Source organism: Danio rerio, chromosome 3, assembly GCF_052040795.2.
Source record: "Danio rerio strain M-AB ecotype USA chromosome 3, GRCz13ab, whole genome shotgun sequence".
Lineage (NCBI taxonomy): Eukaryota > Metazoa > Chordata > Actinopteri > Cypriniformes > Danionidae > Danio > Danio rerio.
The window spans coordinates 18,869,201-18,888,061 of record NC_141023.1 but is presented as its reverse complement, the minus strand read 5'-3'; the positions used below and the strand labels follow the sequence as shown (position 1 = coordinate 18,888,061).

Genomic DNA, 18,861 nt, shown 5'->3' with positions numbered 1-18,861 from the left:
ATTACTAATAGACAGCTCGCTAAGTGTTAAAGGTGCTGTGTGTAAGTTTTTGACTCTTTTAAAGCATTAAGATATCATGTATGCAGATATGTTTGCAGATATTTAAGAAACATGCTATGTGAACATACTTGTTTAATTATGTTTATCCATGTCGGAACGTCTGTCTTTGTTTTGGTTCTTTTAACTTGTTCAATCTCAGTTTAACAAATTATATTTCAGCACCCCAGGGTAGCGTTGGTAAAAAAACAATGCATTTCGTTCCTTCAGTCCAGAAGGCTCTTAAAGCATGCACCCATGACGAAAATGCAACCTCTGGTGTACAATAGCAGACTCTGAAATGGGATGCAGATTCAGAGTTCCACCTGAGGTTATTAATAAGCAATTAACAAATATTACGAACATAAACATCAGGTGTGCAGGTTACATTGTAACCCTGTGTCCTAATAACATGCTACATGATAAGATTTGCAATGATTAGCACATTGGCTGTTTGCACCAGACAAAACAAAACAGAAATTTAAATACAGCCCTTCAGAAGCACAGAATAGTGCACTTACTGCACTCCAATAAAATGTTAAGGTTTATGATCTAAATAATACATTATTAAACTTCTTTAACATTATTAAATGTAGATGCTGATTCACTGATATGTGTTGGTTTGCACAGTTCTGAAGTTCAATTTCAAACGGTTTATTTTATTTTCAAGATTTGAGGTGAACTATCTGCTGCTGCTTTCAGTAGTATGGCAATAAATGTCACATAAAATGGCATTCAAACTCACATTGTTAGCATTTCATACTGAATAAAGCACATGAGGTGAACCTTAGGTGATCATTGTCAGTTTTCTGTGGTCCCACACTTATTTCAAAGGAGCGCTACCCTGTACTAAAATGGCGACTCTTTTGACGCATTCATTCCAACAGACAACAATAGCGTAGGCGACTTCTAAAGTAAATATCTATGAGTAGTTGGTAAGTGCTTTTTGGCATGTTGCAGTAGGTTTCAATGCAGTTAATACTGTGTTTCTATGTGTGGTTTCTATGGGATAAGCTATGGGACATGCCATTTGTACTGCAGTGCCATGGCATTGATAGTACTCTGAAAAGCAAAACAAAGTAACAATCTCACAATATCCAAGCAAAACTGTCTGCTTTCAGCTCAAATCCCTTAGAAGCATGGGACTAGCATTTAATGAGTCTTGAGGAAATGGCCTTGCATGCTCAGGAGCCTAAACAAGAGGTCAAAACATAATCAGCAACAGATAAAAAAGGAAATACAACAAATCTGAGAAATAACAGGATGTTCTTGATAACAGACTCGATAACAGCGGTGTATGGAGATCCTCACTGTTAGCACTATCGGGTCAGACGCTGATAGCATCTGACCCCTTGCTTCCCAAATGCAGATAAGCACATTTTTTAATAAAGTAAAAAAAAATGTCTGTAAATGTAAAGCAAAATGAATAGTTTTCTGAATCTTGCAATCATTGTTCCTATTAAACCAGAAAACACATACATATCACATTCATACTACATATCAAGAAGTATCAGAGCTACTGCTGATAACATTGTCAGTTTCTGAGAATCGTAGCTCAAAAAAAAGCTAGCCGCAGAGAGGGTGCTGAAAGTCACAGCTACTCCACCCCGAAAGCCACAGTTTCAAGTTTTAGCACCTAAGTCAATGTGACATATTAAACTTGTATCTGGCATTTGCAGAAGTTATTAATCAACAGTGCATTCATTTACTTCTCTGAAAACAAAACATTTCATGATATTCATTCTTTAAAAACAAACTTTAATCTGTCAGGTCAGAATTTTTACTATTTTTAAACTCTTTTTATTGATTTCATACTGTATATATAAACTACGGATTTCATTTCCCTAAAAAAAAACTGTCTTTTTTACACAAAATAAAATAAGGCAAACTCAAGTTGTCAATTTATTAAAGGGCACTTATGAAGAAAAGCATCTTTTGTAAGCTGTTTGGACAAGTGTGTGTAGGTTCAGTGTGTCCACAGTCATATTGGAGTGATAGAAACACAATAAGCCTTTTTTAAATTCCCTGATGTCAAAATAGATTTAAACCCCTCCCATTTTGAGGCCGACCACAACATGATGTACAAGTGCGGTTTCCCCACCTACCGAATTGATTGACAGCGGCATATTAACATGTCTTTGTAGCAATGCATATAATCATATCAATGAGATATAATGTACGCAAAGCAACTATGATTAAAAGATCTGTTCAACTCTCTGTGCTCATCAATCATCATCAAATGTAATCAAGAGTGAGTTTTAAACGTTTATAACATTTTTAAAACAGCGCACGTTTGTAATGAATTACAGCCAATTTACCTTTTTTAACACCACAACCGCATGTCAGTACAATTATAAATGAAGACACTTCAATCCCGGTTTGTGGACGCTAAATCAGGTTTATTTTAAACTTTAACATAACGGATATTCATACAACAGTGGATATTTAAGTGTATCCTGTTACAATTGCCATGCAAAAACAGTGCAAAGTTAAACGCATACACTGTGCATGTGTTACCTGTATGCGCACATGAATTTTGTAACGACAGTGTGTGACACATCGAAAGGCTTGAAATAATCTACAACAAATACATCAAATAATCATTGGGAAAGTTCTTACTGTAGTATTACTTACAAATGGTACGCAAGATCTGCTTGCTTCATGTCTGTCCCTGTGCTGTTGCTCACTACCACACAAAAAAAAAAAAAAAAAAAACAGAATTTTGGAGTTCATTGTATTACTGATATATTAAAACTAACATACTGATATTTAAATCAAAAAATTATTTTGATTTTACAGGGACTTTAAAACTATGAAAGCAAATCTACAAAATCTGACAACATCTGAAAGTGGTCAAAAGTGCACAATCTGAAATTGCTTTACCCCTGTATTTAGTGTTGTCAGCTTTGACAAAAATACATCTTAAGACTAGGTGGAAACAGAGCTGAAGATCACACCATGTGAACTACATATCTCGTCAGTTCTTTTCTGTGAACTGAAGGTGAGAAGGTGTTGCAAGCTCATAGTACTTATGTGACAGTTTCACGTCTTCTCTGCTAAGCTCACCTGTTCATTGTGTTTCCACCTGGAGCTTTTTGGTCTCAGCCGACAATGATTCGTAAACTAATCTTAGTCATAGGCATTCAGTGGTGGAAAGAGAACTGAAAAATAAAAGTAAAAAGTAAAAGTAGCATTACTTGCCTAAAAATATAGTGCAAGTAGAGTAAAGGCATCTGTTGTATATTAGTCAAAGAATGAGTAAAAAGTAGCACACTTAAAAGTACTCTAGAGGAGCGAATATTACACTGTGAAAGCCTCATGCGTTTACATGCAATTTGAGCATGTGTGTAAAAGCGTAACATTCTGTAGTGTATTTAGTAGTCATTTAAGGCTATTTTAGTTTTTATACAGTAAACATCCTTCATCTTATCATCAGTGACATGCATCTTAACAGTTTCTTGTCATTGTGTTACAATTTTATATCTTATTGTCTAGAGGTTGTTCTGTTAAATTTTTTATGTCTAATTTGATTGGACGGAAATTAAATGAGTGCTAATTCTGCTTTAGCCAATCACCATATACAAGAAATAAAAATAAAGTAGTGACTGCAGGTTGAAGGAAATTAGTGGAGCAAAAGTACTGATACAGCACTATAAATGTACTTAAGGGAAAGTAAAAGTACAAACTTTAAAACTACTTAAAGTATAATTCCTAAGTAAAACTACTTAATTACAGTAACTTGAGAATTTGTACTTTATAGTATTTTTGGCAATAAAGTTGCTGGGAGATGCCTGCACAATAATCTTTTATAACATTAGCTACTACGATTTTATAACATTACACTACCTACGATTACAAGATTAATGAAAATACGTGCTACTGCTGCCTGCCGGTGCGATGGGTTGCAGGAAATAAATGCTCAGAGAGTTCATTAAATTCTTGTTATAATTTCATGCTATTATTTATTATTTTGTTTTTTTGTTTTGTGGTTGATGTGGTCTCGACAGTAATTGTGATATTTTCCAAGTACAAAATGTCCAAGTCCGAGTCAGGTTTGATTACATGTTCACCCGGATCCAATCAAAATTGGACTCGAGTCATTTACAATGAACAGCTTGCCGCATTTACACTGCAGATCTTGATGGTCAACTCCGATTTTGTAACTGTATCTGATTTTGTTTGATGACCGGCTTACATCATCTTTAAAAGTGACTCATATCTGATTATCTGCATTTACACAGCATACGGCCAAAACGCAACGACCATGAAAAAAATAATAATAATTTTAAAAAAGAGCGGGCGCTGACTGACAGCTGCAAATTAAAGAGTGCTCTTTTCAATCTGTTCGCAGGGTTTAATTTTTTTAAATTCTTTTTGACTAGTTGTTTTACTATAGTTTATGACCAAAAAGTTCTCATTTGGCCATCTTCTTTTAATGTAATACCCTTTTAATCTACTAGGCATCCTAATGTGATGTCCATGGCATGACTTTTACACGTGATGTATGCAACAGTTTTACATTAGTTTATATTAGATATGTGGCAAATGTTGAGCTCTGGCTATCTCTCCCTCTTGTTAACATGCTAAAACACTTGTGCTACATGACAATATAAAAGCTTTTTTAGTCCTCGAGTATGAGATTTAAGGCTTGGGACTCTGCTGCACTCTGAAATAAATGTCATTCACTATGGTTTTTAATGACGTACAACTCGCATTGACACATGACAGGTGAAAATCCAATCTACCTGCTTACACTGCAGACACAAGGACACAGATCAGATTCATATTGGATAGGTTTCACAAATGAACAAGCCCTGAATCTGATTTGAGTATATCTGAATCCATGTGATTTTTCCTGCTTACACGTATATGGCTTTTATTTTGAGTTGAGATTTTAATAAGGTGCAGTGTTTTTATATAAATATATTTTCCTGACATTGTAAAGAACTTTAAGCAATGACAGTTGTTTAAAATGTGTTATTTAACAACACACCTGATGTGAATGAAATGAAAGAAGAAGAAAAAAATTAATGAAACTATCTGAAAGATGAGTTGTCTATGTATGAGTGGATATTTGGAAGAAGGTGGCTAACCAACTTCTTGTATGTTCTCCAAATATTCTTGTAGTTTATCAGCAGCCAAATCTCTGTGGTTAGTGTGTAGCGAGAAAAGAAGCTCTAGGGTGAAAGTTTCAGGTAAAGTGTGTATAATATTATTCAGCAAGTGACAGATTGGGTCAACAGATATCAGTCCACATAGATGGAAAACAACAAACTCAGTGACCCTATTTCTCTTCGTTTCCTCAGGAAATCCTACAGGGCCACTTCTGTCTGCTAACTTTAAACATGTCTGACTACCATTTAAATCCCCAAAGACAAAGCTGGAGAGCAAGATCCTGGAAAATCACTCATCAAGAATCTAGAAAAATAACATTGGATCAGCAGTTATAATTAAACATTTAGGGGACTTAAGGGAATGTTTTTTGTTTTGTTTTTTTGTATGCAATGGAACTACAGAAGTGTCAAGATTTAGCTAATAAAAAGCGAGTCAAAATAGTAAATAGTAACATGCTAATGGTCTAATCAGATTCAATGATCTGTGCTAAGCTAAAAGTGCTTCTAGAAAAGTGTGTCCTTTTATAAATGTATCCTTTCCACTGAGCAGTACAATTCAGTAGAATAAACTTGTGTTTTCGTGGTATATGGAGGAATGTTGCAGTCGACTTTATTCATGCTCAAAGAAGGCTGTATTGGCATTCACATACAGCGTCGTTTGCGCATTGATGTTTATTATATTTTAAATGTAGACAAACAGCAAGTTCATGTGCAAATAGAAGTGACAAACCAGCGCCTTTTGCTCTTTCCACACAGTTAGACATGACTTAAATGGCCCTTGTAAACAACAATGGAGGACATACGACGGTTCATGTTCTTGCTTCTTGACTTGTGGCTGTTTGTCACTAGAAGACAATAAAATTTGCATTATTACGATGCATTTAAAAATGTCAATTCCTGTGTTGTAGTTCTCATGGCTTGTATTGCACATGATAAAGATGATTCTCTGTAAACCAATTCAGCGAGGCTAGCTCCACCCATGTAGTACTATACTATTATTTTAGGTGCCTTTTTGAGAGGGTACTAAAAAAGTGGAATGGTAGACCATGTTGGCCATGATTTCCACTTATGCATCATACTTGGAGGAAAAATGTGTTTAAGCATAATGCTTAAAGCATCAGAATCTGTACTCTGTATGAGCTGATCACCATGACAAAGAATTGGCACTTGGTATCAGCTGCAAAAACCCTGATCGGAGTATCCCTACTTAATATACTTCTTTTTTGTTGTTGTTGTTGTTGATATTACTATGATTCCTTTTAGTTTTATTTATCATCAGTTATACATGATAGAGTTTGTTACATTGGTCCCACTTTATATTAAGTGTCCTTAACTACTATGTACTTACATCAAAAAATAAATATAATGTACTTACTGTGTTTATAATGTATTTGAGAACACTTGTGGTGCTTTTGAGTTGGGATAGAAGTTGGGTTATGGACAGGTTTGGTGGTATGGGTAGGTTTAAGGGTGGGTTAAGGTGTAAGGGATGGTTTACAGTGTATTTACAAATGTAATTACAAAAGTTAGTTACAGATGTAATTACATACATGTATTTAATCAAGCATAAGTACACCGTAAATACATGTATTTACACAATAAGTACATTGTAACAAACTATTAAATCCTGTGTAAGTACATATTAGTTAAGGCCACTTAATATAAAGTGGGACCGTTACATTTGATAAATTACTTACATTTTATGTGTGTTATCATGATGGTGTTTAGTAGGGGTGTGAATTCTAGTATGTTTCTCTGCTTGTAGACAAGCTGTTTGAGATGATTCATTCACTCATCATATGACTTTCTCATCACCACATGGTTTTGGTTGTGTTTTTGTCTGTGTAACAAAGGTACAATGTTTCAATGTTAGTACTTCAAAACATTGGTGCATAACACTATAAATTAATCAAATACAGCAGTTTACAGTAAAATGTTAAATATTTTTTTATTTTTTTTATTTGCTTGTTTATTTTACAGGGACAATACACTTGACATTGTTATACAAAGATAACCAAGGTTGTGTACATAAGGCATATAGCATAAAGCTAATTTGCAGCCCTTGTCCCTGGTTAGGCTTTACATAAAAAAATAAAATTTAAAAAAAAAAATAATAATAATAAAGAAAACCGGCAAGAATAAAACACAATACAGCAAACATGTACAATATTTACAGAGCCATAAACATAAGATGCAAGTCCATATGGATAAAGAGAAATGTAAATGGGACCAACCTGAAAGAATAATACTTAATGTTCACATTGCTGTAAAGATTTCAACCATTCTTTCAGCTTTACAGAAAAAACTGGGAGTTCTGATTGTAACTTTAAATGAACAGGCATGGCATTCCATAGATGTGAACCTTTTACTGAAAAGGATGACTGACCCACAGCGGTTCTGCATCTGCGGATTCTACAATTCCCACTTACTGCCCCTCTAGTCTTCGCCCCATCACTACTGAATTTATTTATTAACTCACAAACTACTTTAGGAGCAAGACCATGTATGCACTTAAACATGGTTTTTAAAAACGAAAACTTTAAAAAACTATCAAAACTTAACAAATTATATTTTTTAAGAATTTGACAATGGTGCCAACTTATTGGTTTCGGATCCATTACTTTTAAAGTTTGTTTGAAAGGAGACATTACAGGCTTAACAACTGACTGGGTTGCTTGTCCCCAGATTATTGCACAATAAGACATACGTGAAAATATCATAGCATGCACAAACATTTGTGCTGCTTTAAGAGATATATATGGTCTTATCATACGAAAACAGTTTAAATTTGTCTTAATGGCCTTAGACATTTTCTTGATGTGGGCATCAAACTTAAGCTTCGAGTCTATGATGACACCTAGGTATTTAAATTCACTCACTTCCTTAATTTCCTTTTGGTCAATTTGGATTTTAAAAGCATCTAGTGCTCTGTTTTTTGAGGAGAAACACTTTGAAACTGTTTTGTTGTAATTTAGAGTTAGACAGTTGTCCTTCAGCCAGTGGGAAATACAGACCAGTTGGTTAGTTAACATTTCTGCAGCCTTCTGTGAATTTTCTGCGATTTTATGCGGTTTTTAACTTTAAAATTCTGACCAGCTTTTTAAGAGTAAATTTCATGATTTTTTTATTTTGTTTTTTTACAGTGTATGGTTCACTATTTTGGTACTTCTGACAGGGGACTCGGATATAAATGCATACCGTACCTTACTGTACCATACCAAATTCACTAGTGTAAATGAGTAATGAGGAAATGGTAAGTTTTATCTTGGTCAGTGGTTAACTGCGAACAAAAAAACAGGGTGAGGATGATCTAATCAAATGTGAGGTCCAAAAAGGCATACTTCACTACAATAGAAGACAGCTGAGCATGACCTGAGTAGCTTCTTTGAAAATGTTTTATTCAAAAAAAGACAGACAAGAAGTACCCAAAAAAAAACATTCTATTTCCAGCAAAACTCAGTCAGTTCACTTCAGTTATTTGGCCATCAAAGACCAAGTCCTATACTGAGATCTGAATAAAAATCTTTGATACACTCTCAATCAAAAACAGCACTTTAAAATCAGCGTAATGAATGCTATTTATTATGCTGAAAATGATCGTTCATGGGGCGGCACAGTGGCTCAGTGGTTAGCACTGTCGTCTCACAGCAAGAAGGTCGCTGGTTCGAGTTCCGGTTGGGTCAGTTGGCCTTTCTGTGGAGTTTACATGTTCTCCCTGTCTTCACATGGGTTTCCTTAGGATGCTACACGGTCCAAAGACAAGTAGTATAGGTGAATTGAATAATCAAAAATTGTCGTAGTGTATGAGAGTCTGTGTATGGGTGTTTCCCAGCACTGGATTGTGGCTGGAAGGGTATTCGCTGTGTAAAACATATGTTAAAAATAGTAGGCGGTTCATTCCGCCCTGGCGACCTCTAAAATAGAGACTAAGCTGAAGGAAAATTAATGAATGAGTGAATGATAGTTCACCCAAAATGAAAATTCTCTCATTGTGTTCTCACACTTTGCTTGTCAGAAAAGCTATTTGGATTTCTTTTTTTCATTGATCACAAAAGATATTTTTTAAAAATTTGGTAATCGGTAGCCTTCAACTTCCATTGTATTTTTTTCCCTATTGGGGATGTCATAGGCTACCAGTTTCCAACATAGTGCTAAATGCTAATATTTTGAATAGGTTTAAAACCCTGCCATCTGCAACCCCACAAGAACAGACCTGTGACAGTCCAGTTGCGAGCCACTGATATGGAGATAGAGTGGGTTTAAGTGACATGTGGAACATTCAAAAAATAGGTCGTCTATTTAGAGATGTTTGGAGGAAGATGCGAAAGAAAGACTTGACTCACATATTTGTATAAGGACCCCCACCATCACTTTCCCTATGCGCATCTAGGGAGAGGCCAGCTGGTCAATTAACTTAACACAGTCCAGACCATCTCCAAAACCACTAGAAACACACACAAAGAAATGTTAGAAGGAAATTCTAAACATGGTGCAAGGCCAAGATAACGTTTTAATGGGAACGGCACAGTATGTTTAATCTAAATTTCTATGGGCATACTGTAAAATACTGGCTATGAAAGAAAGCAATAGTTCATGGGACTTTTTTTAAAGCATAAAAAGAAATCAACCAATGAAATATCAAAATGCTAACATTTAAAAATAGCATTGATATATATATATATATATATATATATATATATATATATATATATATATATATATATATATATATATATGTGATAGCTTTCTCCATATATATATATATGTTAGCTTTCTCCAAACAGACCTAGACAGAAAAATACATAAACTACTAGAAAAATAAATTCATGCATATAAAAACCTACTATTGAAAAAATAAAAACTTTCCCACATGACAACTAGCCCTGGTCTGTTTAATAGAATGTTAAACTAGCCATATTGCTTTCCTCTGTCATCGCGTCAGTGATGAATTGTCTATTGTGGTATGAGAGGAAATGAAAGCCCCTCAGCTAATGGAAACTGTTTATATTCCATCTTAAAGCATGTTTGACATGAAGACATTATGTGAATGACATCAGCATTCCAGTCCTGTCCGGCCAGCTGAGTATATTTCCTAATTCGCCTCTTTACAAATGTAAACACAAAGACAGAAAAGCACATCTGCTTCTAATGAACTATCAAATACTCATTTTGGTGACGATTTAACTGTATGTATGTGTTGTGTGTATTTTTGATGAATTCAAATAGTTTTGTCTGTACCTATATTTGCTATAAGCGTATATATACGCATTTATGCAGAATAATTTTAGGAGTATCATACCTAAAAACTTAATATATGAAAAAAATAATACATTTTTTTACTTTAAGTTAATGTTTACAATGCAAATCCAATTGGGGAAGCTCTCATATGATCAGGGCTTGACATTAACACCCGCCTACCCGCGAAATGCAGGTAGATTTCAGCTGTGCAGGTTAGACAGCCTCTCATACTAGCCACTTTGGCTGGTTTAAAACAAAAAAAATCATTGTAGTTTTCTTAAAAGCAGGGTTCGACAGTAAAGATGGCCCAATATGCATGCAAATGTGATCCTAGAATAAAGAAGCAGCACGACTGACAAAAATAGTGTTCGCGACAGCAAAAGAAAGCACGCAACTTTAAAAAAGTGTGCATACTTCGGTTTCCTGGTGCAAAGCAGCCATGGTGCGATCGGTTCTCTTTAAAATAAACTGGACAAAAAGCGGTGCTCATGCACCCACTGTCCTGCTGCTTTTAAGAGCTCCAAATGTTTTTAAAAATGTATTTGTGCTACCAACAGCAGTTGCCACTTTCGCTTTAACCAATCTTTGAACGGATTATTAACTGACCCAACCATATGCACATGATAATATGTTCATTATCAGACACTTATGTTTTTCACCTGCTTTCTTTTGCTTAGTTATTTTTGGTTATGGTTTAATTATATATTTTTTACAATAGCATTGCTTTAATGGGAGATTAACTCCCCATTTATGTGTAGTTAACTGATGATCTGTGAGACTTAGCCATATTTTTAGATATATGACAGTAATAATTTTTTATAATGCCAATTATTTGTATTTTTAAGAAATAAAAGTCAAATAAAAGTGCATTTATACTGCCATTTTTTGCTTGTTCATTCATTTATTCGTTTTTTTCTTTCCGGCTTAGTCCCTTTATTAATGCGAGGTCGCCACAGTGGAATGAACCTCCAACTTATTCAGCACGTTTTTACGCAGCGGATGCCCTTCCAGCCGCAACCCATCTCTGGGAAACATCCACACACGCTTATTCACTCTCATACACTGCGGACAATTTAGCCTACCCAATTCACCTGTACCACATGTCTTTGGATTGTGGGGGAAACCAGAGCACCCAGAGGAAACCCATGCAAACGCAGGGAGAACATGCAAGCTCCACACAGAAACATCAACTGACCCAGCCGATGCTCGAACCAGCAAACTTCTTGCTGTGAGCCGACAGCATTACACACTGCGCCACTTCGTCGCCCTTTTTGCTTGTTTTGACAGGTTATTTAAAAATTTTGGCAAAAAAAAATATATAATGTATATATATTTATTTATTTTTGGACAACAAACTTGTGGCTAGTGAAAATGGCGAGTGACTAGTAATGTTGGAAAACTACTAGCCACAGTTGCTGGTGATCAAAAAAGTTAATGTCAAGCCATGCATATAATAGATCTACAAAAAGTCAGAAGATTTTACTTCAAAAACTCTATTGTAAATAAAATAAATGAACATTTTAATATTACTATAACAATAGCACAATAATATTAGTAAAATTAATAATTAAATAAAATTAAAAACTAAATATAAATTTACACACATTTACACAAGTAAAATGTAATTGTTAGTATAGACTTGATGGGCTGAAAATCTACTGAAATCTGCAGATAGGCCGTGTGGGCTTAGTTTTTATGCAATTAGTGATAGATGCTAAATTGCTAGCATGGTTTCAAATCCACACCAGCTAGAAAGTATTCTTAGGATAACAAAACTTTGTTCCATTTTTAAATTATATAACCACTGTCACACCAATAAGTCAATGCAATCCAGCAAAATCTCTGCATTTAGTGAACCATAAGCCTGTGAATGGGCTTGTCTTGTAACACTCGTCTTAAAACACATAAAACAAATGTTTTTTTAAGGTTTAGACAGTCAATAGTTAATCTCAGGACTAGCGCAGAGCCATTTCAAAAGTCAAACAAGTAAGGAGTTCACAGAAAGTACACCTTTCTTGTGTTATACAAAAATTACCCACATTATTCACACCTCAGAGTTTTGCCAAAGAGTAAACCAGCAGTGTTTTTTTTTTCTTTGTTAATGAACAGTTCACTCAGACTACATGAGCTTTAATGATTTCCAGAGGCTCACTTGAGTCAGCCAATAACAACACAGCCACCAAAGGAAGAGTAATTCACTTCCTGTTGCAGCAATGCCATTGTTACCGGATAGAGTCATGTCCATATGGGTGCTTACGAGGTTTCTTAAGAGTTCATGCCATATATGAAAGAATAAAGGCTTGTTGTGGAGAACAGCGAGACACAAGCCGTTTAATCCACTCCTCCACCTAATATTAAAAGGTGGAGCTGGGATTCTGGAAAATTGTTGCACAAGTGAGGCAAGCAGTGGGAAAACATGTACAGCACATGGTCTCTCCAAACTTTGCCTTTGCAAGTTGGAACAGTTTTTCAAAAAATTATCCATCCAATATTAACGCAATAATAAATATTTAAAGGAACACTCATAAGCTCATTTTGAAGGTCATGTAGAGTTAAATAGTAAAAATTAGCAGTTTTTTAATCCATTCAGCTGATCTCAAGTTCGGGCAAAAGCAAATTTTGCTTAGATTAGCATAGATTATTGAATCGGATTAGACCATTAGCATCTCGCTTAATTTCAAATTAAGAGTTTCAGCAATTTTTCTAATTAAGTCTTGACATTTCTGTGGTTACATTGTGTACAAGATCGATTGAACCTGAATTGATGCTATTTTCTAGACCAATATGTTTAGGAACTGTGGTCTCATTCCAGCCAAATAATCAAAGAACATGCTGTTGTACCATGTGCAATGATATCATGCACCATCTAAAAATAGGTCCCAGCTAGGTAACTAACAGCCCTGCATAATTTCATTTGCATCCATGGTACAAAAGCAAATTTCCTTGATTATTAGGATATAATGTTAGAATAGTTCCTAAAAGTATTGGCCCAAACAATAGCGACTTTTAATTATCTGCTGGTCTTAGTATATGTTTTGGGAATCTTTATACATTTTTTTGAGCGATATGCTATTGGTCTAATCTGTTTTAATAATTTATGCTAAGCTAAAAGTGCTCCTGCCAGACATAGAGATAAAATTAATGGATTAAAAATGGTAAAACTCAACCGTTTAGCTGAGTTAGAAATATTTCCAAACAAATTGGAGTGTTACTTTAAGATCCATAGGATGCGTAATGTATTGTAGGGGGTCTTTCAATCTGGGTCCTATCGCACCCTTTAAATATGCACCATTTCTTTCTTAAAACCCAATAAATGGACTCTACAAGACCCCATTTGAAGAACAAACATTAAAAGTCTTGCATAATTGCTTAAAGTTCTCCTTGTCTACTGTATAAAACCATATAGAACACTCACGATAATAGAAGCAACTTAAATCTGCTTGTCTGGCCTCTTTCAACCATTTAGCATTCCCAGCCTGTGGGTGTTGTTAGCTTCTAGTGACGTGATTGTGCTAGATAACGAATGTTTGTAATTGTAAATCCCAACTAATTACCAGCACTGGCTGTTCTGAACCAACCACAGCGTACCAACCACCCGGCTCCTTCCTCACTCAAGAATCTTTATAAGCACTTGGAAGAGGTTTTCATCTTCGGGCTGCCATCTTTTTCAAACAAAACAGGATATTTGGATGAGAGCAGTCTAAACATTGTATTTCTACCCCATCTACGAAGCCTAATGTAGTGTGAATTTATATCCTCTGGGCTTAAAGCAGCGAACGGTTTCCACATCACTTTCGATCTTTGTTTTGATTCATTTCTCGTTTCTCCGAGCAAATAAACTCTAGATCACAATGTGTATATACATGATTTCTCTCAAAGAATGTGTTTATGTTTGATCTCTCTACTACACCAGACCCCCCCTAGTTGTCTTCTCGATTTAAGCACAACTCTTTTTCACAGATATTTTTGGTCACTGGAGCTGAAACAGCCTCAAGTGCCAAATCATTTGCGTCTGGATCTGATTATGAGGGAATTGCTCAAAAAGACGAGAAAGGCCGTGTGTGAACATGTGAACTTTCCAGCACTTCTGTGGGAGTGGATGCCATTAGCATCTTAGAAAAACATTGCGCGCTGAATTGTTTCCATAGTATTTGACTTTTCTCATTCTTTAATGCAGCATACATCACGCCCCCATAAGAGAAGTTCAGAGATTAGCAGGACTACAGACAAATAAAATTAATGCAAACACACACACGCACACAAAATGATAACACTTTAGATTACAGCCAGCAATTTGCATATTACATAACATGATATTACTGTTTTTGTCAATAAAATCCAATGACAATTCGTAATTTATTCAGTGGCTAATTCATATGAATTTGTTCAATCTCATTTGTACAATTTTGTACAATTTGCTTATCCCCCAACGACAGTAGGATTAAGAGGCTGTATTGAATGCCACACCACCTTTTTAAAATCGTACATTTTCAAATGACTGAACTTGAATGAACAAATTCAATTCACAATTAGCAACTAAACTGAAAAAATGTAAAATAGTTACGTTTCCTCATGATAACAGGCTGATTTTTGTAGTAATTATGTACCTACAGTTTATCGTATGCTCATTTTTGTATACGAGAAAAACATTAACAAGCACCACTTTAGTTTACAGCCCACTATGATTCCATTCAGAAGTTACCTTGTGTGCCACTTACTTTATGAAAGTGTTTTGCACCTACCTCAACTCCCCAACACCACCAACACAGAGTATCTTTTGATCTTTAGTTTGCATGGCATTGTGTACCATCAAAGTGCAATCAAGCTAAAAACAACCTTGTATCTTTTTAGCACATCTTACTAAACAACATAATGAAACACTTATACTTCATTCTTACAGGACAGTCAGATTTTTGCAACCAATATTTAAGCAACATTTTAAATAGGTCAGGGAAATAAGAAATTAAACTTAAAATTAAAGGAGCAAACAACATTTAATTTGTAACTGTGGCACAAATGTGCTGTTTACGGTTCTGTGTTATTACAGTGCAAGCAACCGTTTGTCATAATGAGTAAATATTACATGTGTGGGCTGTTAATGAAGATATTTAACACCATTCGTTGTAAAACTATTAGTTTAAAAGGAACACTTGAAATGTTTGGAAATAAATCACTGTAAATAAAACATTAGTCGACTTAAAAAAAAAAGTTAAGTCGTTGCCTTAAAAATAGCGACAAGTTGATTAAAAAAAGAGGAGTTAGCTTGAAACTTAATTGATTCAACTTATTTTTGTAAACATGCAAAGTTCATTTGCATCATTTTAAGACAACTTTTTTACTCCTGTTTTTAAGTCAACTAAAAGCTTTTTACAGTCTTGCTTCCCCAAACTTATCATGATGTTCCATTAAACCCATATACTATACTTAAAGGTGCAGTAGGTGATTGTCTTCATAAACATTTTTGTTGCGGTGGTTGAAAGTCTCTTCACATTGCAATAGTAATGATTAAAGTAAAGATATAAATGTTTTTATAAGATTATCTGGCTGATAATTCTCACAACTCTGATAAGTAGCCTAAACCGTCTGTCAAAAAATGTATATTTGTACAACTGCGCAACTCTGTTCACACAGACCCCTAATGCGCATTCACGCGGACTGCAGTCACATGGACAGACACGAGTGACAGCAGTAAAATCAAATGCTGAATCAAAACTTTTTAAAATCCTGAATCAATACTGGAGTTAATTTTGCACGCTGGAGAAAGCATGACACCATGGCTGAAGTATCTCTTTTAGACAGGTAATGTTCTGTTGTTTTGTAGTTTGTAATGTTCTGTAGTTGTTTTATGAATGGGTTATACGCACAGAAGTGTTGTTCAGCCACTGAAATCTTCCAGCAAACATTTAATGTGACTATATTCATAAGTTCCTTTAACAGCATTGATAATGTGGATTTGTATTTAGTTATTAGTTAATTAGTTTTAACAAAACAGAAGTAAATAGCGCTGTTCCGCATACTCAGCTGAAGTTGCTTTTATATTCCCATCACATTGGTAAACAATGACAGCCTGTGACGCGCTCCCTTTATGGTTTATAATGCTAATCTGAATATTCGGTCTGAAATAGCATGCAAGTATGACTTATAAATAAGTGTTATTCCTGCATGCCGTAGACCAACGATTAAGAATACAGTAGTTGCTTTAGGACAGTTCTTGAGAGAGTTTTGCTTGCAAACTACAAAACTGAAAATGTGCAAGATATAATACAGTTTTTCATTAAGAATTGTAGTATTAAAAAGTAGCCTACTAAAGTTTTTTAACTGGCGATAGACATGATCTAGTGGGTCTCTGTCATCTTTAATGTGCGCGTTCGCGAATTTAGGAGGCATGGCTTTGGACGGCAGGGGAGGGATTGTATTTGAGATATATTGTGCTAAACGGTTAGCATTTAGGCAGATCACCTACTGCACTTTTAAATATAAATGTAATACCAATTGCAGTTGGAATGTAAAGCATTTTCTATATATAATTTAAATTTTCCTCTCCTAGAAAGGAGTTTGCTTCCACCCAAAAAGTGGCATTTACTGAATGGTATACTAAATAACCTTGAGGTAACTTGAGCTAAAACTTTGACACGTTAGCCTTGTATTACATTTTGGAAACATAATAGTCATAATAGGACTAAAGTACAAACTAATCTAGTCTAAAGTAAGCAACTATAAACACAGACTTATACGTAATGTTCGATTTGTCCTCAATTGACTCATCTGAATGGTTTCTTTTAAAGAATCATTCAAAAGCATTAAAGAAATGGCTTCAACTTCACTTGTGATCTAGTGTTTTGAAAGTCTTAATATACCTACATTTACACAACACAAACGTTTTAATCATTTTGTCTCGTCATTTACACAACAGAATTTCGGGGGCTAAAAATGCACGGATTCTGAAAAAATATATAATAATTAGCTCTTTGTTAACGTTAAAAACATGATTTTGTGAAATAGGTGCATCATGCGCTTATACAGTTCAAGTCAGAATTATTAGCCCCGCTTTGAATTTATTTATTTTTCTTCTTCAAATATTTCCCAAATGACGTTTAACAGATCAAGGAAATTTTCACAGTATGTCTGATAATATTTTTTCTCCTAGAGATAGTCTTATTTGTTTTATTTCGGCTAGTATAAAAGGAGTTTTGAATTTTTTAAAAATTATTAGCCCCTTTAAGCTATATTTTTTCAATAGTTTACAGAACAAACCATCGTTACACAATAACTTAAATAATTACCCTATCCTGCGTAGTTAACCTAATAAAACAAAGTTACGCCTTTAAAATTTCACTTAAAGCTGTATAGAAATATCTTGAAAATATCTAAAATATTATGTACTGTCATCATGGCAAACATAAAATAAATCAGTCATAAGAAATGAGTTATTAAAACTATTATGTTTAGAAATGTGTTGAAAAAAAATCTCTCCATTTAACAGAAATTGGGGGGAAAAAATAAACAGGGGAGCTAATAATTCAGGGGGGCAAATAATTCTGACTTTAACTGTATGTGTTATTATCTATAGGCATGAGTATTTGACAAATAATTAACAATGATAGACTACAGGACTGTATGTGCGAATGGGCCCAGTGCATTCCACACATTTACTTCACTTGGGTGAGTTGTCCAGCTATATTAACTCTTTTTTTGTTTCCACTCAACATAACCAAACATCCGCAACCAATTAAGTAGTGGACAATCTCCTATCCTACCCATTTCATTCTGTGTGCACGAGAGCTGTCAACACTCCCACAGAGTCTTATGTGCCCCATTGAGACGCGTCTTTTTGGGACTTAAAAAATTAGTCCGGCCAGAGTTTAATCTCTTAAAATGTCCAGGATTCAGCCTTTTCTTTCGGTTTAAATCTGTCAATAATCGTATGCACTTTTGATTTACTTTTTTACTTAAGCCTACTTTCCGCGAGCACAGTCGCACAAGCGAGAACATTAAATAGTTAATTCTTTATTCTAAGTAATTCAGAAAAACTTTACTAAATACTCGGAAAGGACGAAATGGCATTTGCCTGTATTTAAATAATCTACATGTTTTAATCTTGCGATTATTTTTATTTTTAGAGATATTGTCTGCTTTTATTCCCTTTTCTGTCATTTCTTTCTCATTCGCTGAATATTTTATTGATTTGATGATGTTAATATATCACATTTTTACATATATATCTGAAATGCTTAGGCATTTATGTTTAATTTAAACTTGAAAGAGAGAGAGAAGCAGATTTAGAAAGGCCCATGTATTGTCTATTTTTTTAGAACGTTTCATTGCCAACTACTGGTGTGGCATGCATAATACAGCCTCTTTGTCATTTACATAGATCTTTTTGAACATTGTGTATCATGTAAAACTCTGATATACACTCAAAAACTGTGACTTATGTTGCTTGTTCAAACTATTCATTTAAAATGAGTTAAAA

At 34.7% G+C, this 18,861-nt stretch overlaps 1 long non-coding RNA gene across 1 annotated transcript in view; it reads right to left on the bottom strand.

Annotated features, from left to right (window-relative positions):
* Positions 1–2,417: 2,417 nt before the first annotated feature.
* Positions 2,418–18,861, bottom strand: part of LOC147845589 (uncharacterized) — a 29,837-nt gene continuing 13,393 nt past the window's right edge. Inside the window, exons 3-4 of the long non-coding RNA XR_015480637.1 lie at positions 3,103–3,197; positions 2,418–2,722 (exon numbers count right to left, since the gene is read on the bottom strand). This is a non-coding gene — a long non-coding RNA (uncharacterized LOC147845589). The remainder of the gene's footprint in view (positions 2,723–3,102; positions 3,198–18,861) is intronic.